Raw genomic sequence first — 11,479 nt, forward strand, 5'->3', positions numbered from 1 at the left:
AGTATTTGCGCTTACATGAACAATGTCAGAGATAAAAGAATATCAAGTTTTTGTTTAAATGTTAAATAATAATATTTCTAAATCTAATAAAGTTTATATATATATATATATATATATATATATATATATATATATAACAGAAATTTCCATTAAGATTTATTTTGAATAAATTATTTGATAAGTATTTAACATTGAGTTCATTTACTTTTTCTTCTGCAGCTTGCGGATGAACTATTTCCAGATCCTAAGATGAATGATATAATATAATAAATGATTATAATAAATATTTTGAAAATATCTTATTCAACTACCTTCAACTGGTATATCAATTGCTTCAATGATCAATTGATATTCTGGATCAGATTCGACAGAGCCTATGATACCAGTCAATATTCTAGGTACTCCACTTTATTTTTCTATTTCCAACATAATCTTTTTCAGCTCCTTGAAATCATAAAGCTTTACTAATTCTATAATAAAAAGAAATAAATAAAAGTTATAGATATCTAAGGTGTACAATTTGAACTAAAAACTAACCTTCTTCAATAGAATTTGAAAATGTTTTATGGAATAAAATTTGGTTCTTTTGCCATTCAATTGGAATCATCATTTTCTTCTAAATCTGCTAATAACTTGTCGGCAAGAAACATTGTTGTTGTTGTTATTATTATTATTATTATTGTTATTATTATTATTATTATTATTATTATTATTATTATTATTATTATTATTATTATTATTATTATTATTATTATTTAATTATGCTATTCTCTACTCTTATATACTTCAATAATATTGACACAAGTAAACAGGAATAAAATTACCAGTAGATGTCAGTACAAAATCGACCATCGGTGGATCAATATTTTACGAAAGAACTTTCTACTTTAAGCAATTCTTGATCTAACGAATCTGTTTGTACTGTTCGTACCTTTTCATAAAATGCACCAATTAATGAAAATAACGTAACAGTAATAATATTAATGGTACTTAATACAAGCTTCTAAAAAAACCTACTAATTAAAAAAGAAAATAATATATTACCATTCCAAGATATTTTTATATTATTTTATTAAACATATATTTTATAAAATTTCCGTAATAATACCTCGGTATATATGCTATTAGGATCAGTAGGAATATTGGGCAAATTCACGGACAATCAAGCTGTATAGTCACTCTTTGCCCCAGCAGCAATGTAAATCTATAATATGGGAAAAAAAAAAAAGAAAAAGTAGAAATATATAAATAATTTGATTTTTTTTCATTATTATTATTACTCATCGCTAAATAAAAAATAAAAAAAAAAAGAAAAATTAAAAATTACTTACGGTAGATTGCATGGTATCGACGTTTGATCTTTTCTCATTAGATCCTGATCATAAGCTTTCATGGTATTCTTGTGCAAATCCTTCCTTCGTGCAATCCTTCGGATATGTGGTAAGTTTAAATATTTTTTGCAGCCGGCATCGATCGACGAGAGACTATCCCTGGGAGCAAGAGATATTGATTATAAAAACTAAAACAAAATCTCTAATTTCCTTTCAAAATAAATGTAATACCGTTTAGTTTACCATACTCAATGCGTATCTTATCACTCAGAAAGAAAGACGTACGTTAGCCACTTTTAAATACGTGTTAGTAACTGTACAGACTTAGGTGGCTATTTGCCGACACGCGTCCGCGAGGAGAAAAAGCCTTGGATGGCTATTTGCCGACAAGCGTCCATGACGGGAACGAGGCTTGGACGGCTATTTGCCGACACACTCGGTTGCAAAGGATTAAATAGAAGCACCAACATCGAATTCCAACAGTGCTACGATCGCTAAGAAAGTTATGTTCATCTTTCATCGTGATCGTTTTCTTCTTCTTCTTCGGATTTTTTACCAAATTTTTTTAAAAAACATTCCTTCCTTTCTTCTTTCCCGTTAAACAGATTACTTTGTTTCTATTATGTCTTGTTATAACGTATAATGATGGATCAGGAAAGGAACAGCGTGTATCCTTGTAACATATTTTGTCCTCTTTCAAAAAATGGAAGTTACGATCAATTTGAATCCCGAGTTTTTTTTCCATCTCTTTCTTCGCTCTCATGCCATCAGCTTTCATCCTTGATTTTTTTATCAAAACATGGACCGTTTAACTATTATATTTTTCAAATCTAAATATAAATTACGCATTAAATCATTAGAAATATTAATCTGTTAACAATAATTCTTTTTTCTTTTTTTTTTTCTCCTTTATATATATCTCGTATCGATCATCATTCTCCATACCCATATCCATCGTAAATTTTTATAGAAATGTAATAATAAAAAGAACAAAATTAATGACATATGAAGTAATTAGAGGTAATTAAATGATGCAGATAATATGATTTTATTGTCAAATTGTATATTATGATTTGGTGAGAGGAGAAACAAGTGGAAAGGTTTATCTTCGTAATTAAATTTCTTAAGAATCTTCTGAAAGAGAAACATTTGTACACATGCATACAATTCCGCGCGCCCCTACGCAGGACGCAGACGCGGAAGAACGCAAGCGCGGTTTCCCTGCATATTCAACGATACGATAGGAAAGAACGATAAAACAAATCAAATGAAGAGATGTGAAAAAACGGGTGGCAGTATGTAGAATTCGAAATATATTATGTATGTAGAAATCTAATTCCCTTTAACAATTGATGAGTAGAAATTTGATCTATGCTAACGTCTATTTCGTTCCTTTTGGTATATCTCTTTGGTATATCTTTTAAAAAGAGAGTCCATGAAACAGATATCGTATGACATATGTGATGAGTATTGGAAAAAACATTTGGAAATATAGAATTTCATATTAAATAAACGTTAACACGGTAACGAATACATGGACAGAAGATTTTTCGTATCATTTAAAAGTATTCCCGGACAAACATTATTATCTTACCAAACAATAAATCAATTAATTGTCCCCACAGATTTAAGCATCTTTAAATTCATAGTTTCATTCTGATTCTTTCTCAACTCATTTTTTAATTCATGATTAAACCTACTTCTCTCATAATCATTCCTATTCTCCGTACCATTTTCATAATATTATTATTATTATTATTATTATCATTATTATTATTATTATTATTATTATTATTTTTTTTTTTTTGTTTTTTTTTATTATTATTATTGATCATCCATTTAATCTTCGTCGATACGCCGTGTTAGATATTTTCGATAAAAAAAATCGACATTTGCTAAATCGATGATAGGCCAGACACCAACATCCTTTTGACTAGAATTAAATTTATCTCTGGAATCTTCATTGTTCAATTCTTTTACTTCAGCATTGATTAACAAATTTTCTCTTTTTAGAATCATCGTTAATTTTTTTACGATTTTTTTTATCATTTATAATTCCACCGATGGTTTTAAAATAAATACTATGATCATATTTACAATTTTTTTAACAAAAGGCTATCCAAATTATCATTAGATCGATATCCAAGAACACTGTCAACATTATAATTGTTCTTCATTTCCTCTTTGTGATACGACATCTAATAACTTAATCGACTTCCTTTGAAAGCATAGAAGACCCTAAGAAGAATTCTCAATGATAAGTTTGTTCGAAGTAATAGTACAACTTGATACACGCTGATCGTCGTGCATCGTCAACTGATGACCCTTCGATAATCTTTTCTGACGTAAATCTATCGTATCCTTTAACTGAAGCTGTCCATCTTTCTATCCTTTGAAGAATGTATTCTATTTTCTCGCTCCACCATTTGAATTTTTCTTGAAATTACGCCGTATTAGCCTATATCGTCAAAGTACGTTGTCATTGGCCATTATAAATTTTCTCTTCTTCTTCTTCGTATTATTTCAAAATAAGTACGATGCTTGAAAAGGAAATGCATTGTCTTTAAATTCTGAACGTCGATTTATAATATTCTCAAGAAGCACTTCAAAAATTCTTGAAGCCGTTTATAATTCCGGTATAATTGGTATAATTCCGGTGAACTTGATCATTACGCATTTTAATATGTACTCATAACACAAAAAATAGATATATAGATGCGTAAATACGTATTATTCTATTTTCCTTCTTTGATATTCGAGATTACGCCAAAGCTTTGACGTCAACGCCGCTGCAATGATATAAAAAATATCGTTTAATTCCACATATTAAAACAAACCGTATTAGATGATAATGCTCGAAAATTTGGAAAATTAAAAGCTTGACATTATATCGGATTGCGGTAAATGTGATAGATAAAAACTATGTTTTCCATGAAGGGGATTATTCGTAACTATTCTCTCTTATAAAGGAATTTTTAGTAGAAACGATGAACTTGAAAAAAAAAAAATGAAAAGCAGATAATTCTCGTATTTGATTACTCGTATAACATAATTTTTATTATGACAAAAAAGAAATCGGAGATACAAATATCTTTTGGGTAAGTAACATTTTTGGCCGATGTCTTGTGAATCTTTGATCGAAAAATGTAAATATTAACTTCTATTATGATACTTTTATTATGAGAGAAAACAAACAGAAATATTAATTTCTTTTTAAAAAATCCTCTTTGCTAGGGGGAGCATTCAATAAAACAGCAGGAGCGTTTATTAATCTATGGAATACGGATACGCTGATATCATAATAAAACGAAAAAAAGATAATATTCCGAAGGAAAATAAATATGAAAAAAAAATTTCTCCGCATTCATATTTTTCATTCTCTTTTACTTTAGAAAGAAGAAGAAATGCTTGTTGATTTATGTAATATTTACTTATGACAACAAAAGAAGATAATGTTATGAAAAAGAGTTCTTAATCAATATTCTCTGATATCGTGCGACATTAAAGTGAATATAAATCCCCATGAAAAGATTTTTAAAAACGATTTTACAAAAACAAATTATATAGTATGAAAATTATATATTGTAATTATTATTAGAATAATTATTAATTATTATTTCTATATAATTGTTAATTATATAGAAATGCATTAAATTATAATACAGTTTTACGTACGTGATCCTTTCATCTTAAGAAAAGAAAAAAAAAGAAAAAGAAAAAAAGAAAAAAAAGAAAAGAGGGGTGAGAGAAAACGGTAAAAAACGGACGATTTAATTCGTAATTTATACATACGATGAGGTGAATTTTCTCGAAATGAAAGTATTCCAGCCATTGGAGAACAATGAAGGAACGACGGATTGGTTCGACCACAGGAAAGAAACTTTTTTTTTTATCACGAACATTTCTAACTATAGATAGAAGGCAAGCTCTGAAAGCTTCACCCACCATCACGTACCCCTACTCTGATCCACCTAGTGATATCCCTACCCCAATCGACGCAACGGTACCATTCCCGTGGGAAGGACGACTGCGTTTGCGAGATGCGTTGACGACCTGCCCTTTTCGTCATTTGCTCGCAGTACGCCGTACGAATCAGACGTTCGTAAGTACTTTACATCGAGCAATTCGCGTCAAACTAAGTTCATCCATCTCAGTATCAGTGTCCAACTAACTCATCCAGCCAAACAGTCAGTGCTTATTCATAAAAATTCAAAATAACATTCATCATTAAATTTCAATTACATATTACAGAAAGAAACGTGAATTTTCATTATCCACATCATGTTACTTGATTGTTTTTCAAATATCATACAATATCATACATTCGATCACAATTTACGTCAAAAAAAGAAATCATCAATTAAAGAGATATTATCAGAATCATCCCCGGTAATTACAAATTGAAAATAAAAGAATATCTATCATAGATCTTAATTAATCTATAAATTTTAATTTATTTTACAGAATCAAAACAGATGATTGAAATAAATATATATGAAAATTATATTCTTCTACTATATAATCAAAATATCATAAAATATTATTAAAAATATCAAAAAATTGTATATTATATACATACCGAGATCTGAAAGAATTCGATTATAGAAGATATCAATCTTTGAAAATTTATTCTTTTATCTAATCGTACTAAGTGAACGAAAAGCATGCCATACGTAATCGAAATGAATACAATGACGGGTAGTTTCGATTCATCCGACCAAACATCAACGACGAACGGTGAACATTCCATGCTTGGCCAAACATCTTCTTCGGCAACTGACAGGTATTTAAACCATGTTTTTTCATTATCAGCATCCATTATATTCGCTTGTGGTACCGACTTTATAGATCCGGGAGCAGCAGAGGGGAAGGTCTATGCTGCAAAAACTCATGGATCGCATTGGTGTCCATATTTGTTATTATCATGATATATGTCATAATAATATGGTACGAGTACTATAAATAACTATCATGACTAAAAGAAAATTCTAAATAATAAAAAACTATTGTAATACGAAAGTGACTAAAATAACGGAATAAACATGTAGGTTTTTATTTTACTCGTCACTTTAATCGTAGTTATCGAAAAAAAAAATTTCAATTTATTTTGACATTGAAAATTTAGATTTTTAAATTAATTTAAAGAAAATTTGCATCATTCAATTATTAAATTAACGTTTAAATTATATTTAACATTTAGCCAACCGAATGGGGAGATCTCCCAACTTTAAAGTAAGTAGCTGCATGACCGATCGGGGAGATCCCCTATTTTAACATTAGCAACATGTTCCCTTGTTTTCCGTTATTATTTGCTATTTACCGATCTGAATTTGTTCGTAATTATATTATTTTATTGTTATTATTTTTTACTTCTTTATTATTTTTTTTATTTTTTTTATTACGTTTTATACTTTTCTACAGTTTTCTAAAAAAATATTAAAACGCATTATTGATTTTGAATTTCACGTTTCAGTCTTGTTATTTATCTTTGATCGTATTTAATGGTTTTAGTTTCCAAAATCTATTTCGTATATTTTCTTTGCATAAACTATAAAAAAAGAATTATTTTATGTATTTTTTATATATATTTATATATATTTTTATATATTTATATATATTATTATTTTATATATATTTTATATATTTATATATTTTTAATTTTAATATTTGTATTAACAATATACGTAAGCCCCCACTTAAATAATTTTTAGACTTCTTTGTTTTTCAAGTAGTGAATATTAGTCCGTGTTACTTGCAAACAATCCATATAAAATTTTTAAACTTACCTCTACGTAACACCTTGTTGAAATCCAACAAAAATATCACTCGATTGAATAATACTTTGTCTGTGATCAATAACTAATACTATTCTATCTCTGGTTATATTTTCTACTGCTTTCTGAATCCATTGCGCTTCTATTTTTATAATTCATAGCGCTTCTACTTTCATAATCCATTGCGCTATATTAAAAAAGATAAAATTCATATAGAATACAGGATAATATATGTGACAAATTATTGATATTTAATCTCTTTATACCTTGCTTCTTTTAATATTAAAATTGACGATTACTTTACTAATGCTCTAGTAATGGCAGTTTTTGTTCACCATAATAAATAATTGACCACTTGTCTCGTCAATATGGGTTTCATAACCATTTGAAAATTTTGTAATAAGTTCATTAGCATTAGCTTTTTCTGTCGCTTTTATTATCTGGTATATTAAATGATGCATAATATATAATGAAATAATTTGATAAAATATTAAAATTTTTATTCACACATTATTATTCGCCTTCTCACCAATCGTATCTTGCTTCTCATATTTATTATTCTCCTTATTATATTAGTTGCAAAAAAGCATGTATTCTTGATTTATATACACTAATATAGTACCTCTAAGAGATCTAATATTTCATTTATCAATAGAAATATTGATTATCGACATCATTATTTTCTCGTTGATATCATAAAATCTGTGTAAAAATTCAAGAAATTATTATAGAATATACGTATAATACAAATTTGATATTTCATATTATATTTTATTAGGTTTATCCAAAATGTTTGTCTTTAATTATCTGCACGCTATTTTATCTGGCAATGTTTATAGAAACATGAAAACATATCTGTCAAATGTTGTGAATACGTTTCATTTCCATTGAAGTTTTATATATGCCATTTCATATGCCTTTAAATATAATAAAATCAAAGGAACCATTTGCGACATGTAATGCTGTATTGCTTTAAAAAAAATATCAGTAAATTATACATACCACAAATAAGATTTACACCATGCATGGGTGTGATTTTGACAGTTCACAGTTGGTTAAGGAGTTTTGGAACTGGAAGATGAAGAACGCAGCCACTGCCTATCCACTACGTATACGGAACTAATCAAGGCCATGGTTAAAAATCCGCGATTTGTGAATTGCCGGATACCTTAAACATTGCGCGAACGATGGTGCATGATAATCTTACAAAGATCGGCTACGTCAATCCCTCTGAAGTAGGAATTCCGGCATCAATTGACAGAGAGCAATTTCCTTAATCGTATTTTGACATGTGATATGAATCCAAAGATTCATTTTTGAAGATATTACTATTTATTCCTTTGATTAAAAAAATTCTCTTCGCGACAAAAAATTTAATACAATAAATGACATAAAAATATACCTAGAATGATATTTATATATTAGCGAATCCCAGAATTTCTGAATAGATGGCATTATGCGGCTTCCTAAGAGATGGAGAAAGGTAATAGAACAAAATGGATCATACATAATTCAATAATATAATATAAGACATAAAATGTTGTTCATCTATAATATTATTTCGTTATAAAACGTAAGAAATTTTTACGGATAATCTGATATTATTATACAAATTTATATCTTACCTATAAAATATATTGTTATAACAATTCGGCAATGGTTGATTAACCATTCCCATTAGAACCTGCAATAGCAACTGTTTTATCAGTGGGAATTTTCAAATTAAAATTTTTCAAAATAATGTGATCTGGCCGAGTTGAATAGCTAAATTTTACATTTTTAAATTCTATATTCCCTGAAAGAGAGAGGGAGAGAAAGAGAGGGAGAGAAAGAGAGGGAGAGAAAGAGAGAGAAAGAGAGAGAGAGAGAGAGAAAGAGAGAAAAAGAGAGAGAGAGAGAGAGAGAGATCTTTGAACTATTTGAATTGCTATCAAAAATGCCATAAGATCGCCGCACGTTAATTGCCCAATTGACATTAAATGACCAGCAAAGTACAATGTATAAAGCAGAATACTATTTAAAAACAAATTTATTCTTGCTTGATACAAACCAATATCAAATCGTCTACATTCACATATAACTCAGATGCATGTTCAACTTCTTTAGAAAATACCGTTGTTTCTCTGTTTTCTGCTGCAACGTTCTTACCTGTAAAAAAAAGAAAAGAAGGTGATAAAAATAAAACACTTTGACCGTCACAATGATCACCGCAAACATATAGGCATTTGAATAGATTTCAAAGTATAGTGTAATATTTATTATATCATTATACGAATGTTAAAGAACGAAAAAAGAATGCAATATCTTGAACAATAATAAATTTGAATACATTTTGACATAATTTTATTGCAACTCTTTCTCCTATATGAGAAAAAATGCGTGAATATAAACAAAAGTAAATAAATGCCTGCAACATTTAAATTTTGTTATAATTCAAAAGAATAAAGAAGTAACTATCCTCTATCTTTATTAAAAATATATAAAATGTACATACATATGCCAACATATACATGTGCCAACATAAATGTTGAACTCAGAAGGATTTCCAAAGTATTCCTTGTAGAATCATTTCCTTTATTTTGGAATATCTTTGACAATACTGATTTTTATGATATTCCTGAATATATTCCTGAATATACTGAATTCATAATATTCCCAATAAATTGTGGTATCCAAATATCTAACGGAGCGACAATTAGGGTGCTATACAAATAAGAAATATGTATATTGAATATAGTGGTATAATATGCAGTGATGAATTTACAAATAGAAACAATCATATTCGAGCCATGTAACACATAGTCCTCAAACAACTAAGTTAAATTCATGTTATATGATAAATTTAATTTAATATCTGTTGCTCGATAAATAAATTTTATATCTATGTTTATTACTATAATCCAATTTGATCAGAGCATTTTTTCCTACATCATTTGTATGAACAGTTAAAGGAAGAAAATCGTATTGCATAAAATTGAGATACTTTGTGGTACCTTTGATGTTTCAAGCTGCTTAAAGATTGAATCTGCCTACAATGGTATATACTTTTTATCAATATTTTCATACTTACTGAGAAAGAAATCAATAACTGCCAAATATGTGGATACAGATACTCCAAAAAGTATTTCCATTGAAATGAAAATGATGGAATGGTACCATCACTATTCTCTCTTCTTATTATGTTGTTTAATTGCCTCGCATGTCACTTATTTCACTTTTATCTTGAATATATAAATTGCATCTGTTTCCAATATTTCCCAACCAACTTTATAAATGTCTGATAGAATCTTTTATTTCTTGTGTTCCTCTTTAATAGATATTTTAAATATAGAGTTGAAGTCTATCTTGAATTGTGCAAGAATTGAACTAGTCTCCTTTGAATAGATTACTTAGAAACGATTCTCTTAAAAAAACGACAAGATTTTTATATTTATTATCTTTAATGTTGATCAATATTAATAATAATAAACAAAGATGACTAGTAAAAAGAAAAAAGTAAAAAAGAAAAGAACATGCAGTAACAACAAGTACAATTTTTAAAGTAAAATTTTTAAAAGTTTATAAAGGAATAATTACCTTGCAGTTAGCGAAAAAATAGCCTGTTGTTGATATCGAATAATTCGCAACAAATACATTACGAATAAAATATCATTTTATGATTCATCTACAAATATAGATAGTATGGTTATGCAAATGATTTTCTTGAATATTAGTATTAATTTGACATATTTGTTACACACAACGAAAGTACATCACTTTAAAAAGTTATAGGATTAAACTTATTTATAAATTTACTTTTAAAATAAACATTGAATATAAAATTAAGGTATCTTAACCTTACACTTTTAGTAAGAACAGCGCCATTGTTTCTTCATCGAGTTTGTATTTGTAGAAGAAATTGTTAGATGGCATTGGAGAGTATAGGCGTGGTTGCATCAAACCGCGATTAAATTAAACAAGTTTTTTTCTTTTTTTTTTCTTTTTTTTTTTTAACAAATTTTCAATTCCTATTTTTTGTTTCTTTTTTCTCTAGAGTTCATAAAAATATATACTTATGTAACATAGTTTCATAATATATAATAATTATAAAATATAGTTTTCATCGCGTTTTACGAATAAATTAACAGTAATAAAAAAATAATGAATCGATTTAATTACTTTATTTTTTGCATAGAGAGAAAAAGAGAGATTGAGAAAATGCAAAGTTGAGAAATTTAATCAACAATCCAATTCAGTTTTCGATTTCCTTTAAATGGAGACCGGACTGCAATAAAAGATTTTAGCGAACTAATTTAACGAATTTTCCATTTCACGAAGGCCGTTAATCAATTAAACCGATCTGAACTTAGAACCAATTTCTTATCCAGGGAGAAA

The 11,479-nt window shown here is 28.0% G+C and overlaps 2 long non-coding RNA genes across 14 annotated transcripts; one reads left to right on the top strand and one right to left on the bottom strand.

The window, feature by feature from the left end:
• Positions 1–122: 122 nt before the first annotated feature.
• On the bottom strand, positions 123–11,015 carry LOC118442093 (uncharacterized). Of its 13 annotated transcripts, none has more exons than XR_014983086.1 (17): positions 10,942–11,015; positions 10,682–10,769; positions 10,176–10,508; positions 9,600–9,808; positions 8,731–9,253; positions 8,108–8,571; positions 7,635–7,807; positions 7,372–7,545; positions 7,118–7,292; positions 5,911–6,209; positions 1,563–5,525; positions 1,332–1,490; positions 1,109–1,204; positions 825–1,016; positions 538–632; positions 312–470; positions 123–244 (listed from the first exon to the last, which is right to left on the bottom strand). It is a non-coding gene; the product is annotated as an uncharacterized LOC118442093 (long non-coding RNA). The 13 variants fall into 13 exon arrangements; XR_014983085.1 differs by having other exon boundaries at positions 10,947–10,999; XR_014983083.1 differs by having other exon boundaries at positions 1,563–4,120; positions 5,287–5,525; positions 10,682–10,979.
• LOC146872485 (uncharacterized) lies at positions 5,996–8,267 on the top strand. The gene is made up of 2 exons (XR_014983088.1): positions 5,996–6,114; positions 8,150–8,267. It is a non-coding gene; the product is annotated as an uncharacterized LOC146872485 (long non-coding RNA).
• Positions 11,016–11,479: the final 464 nt, after the last annotated feature.

The sequence above is a fragment of the Vespa mandarinia genome, chromosome 16, assembly GCF_050613455.1.
Source record: "Vespa mandarinia isolate Hongniang chromosome 16, ASM5061345v1, whole genome shotgun sequence".
Lineage (NCBI taxonomy): Eukaryota > Metazoa > Arthropoda > Insecta > Hymenoptera > Vespidae > Vespa > Vespa mandarinia.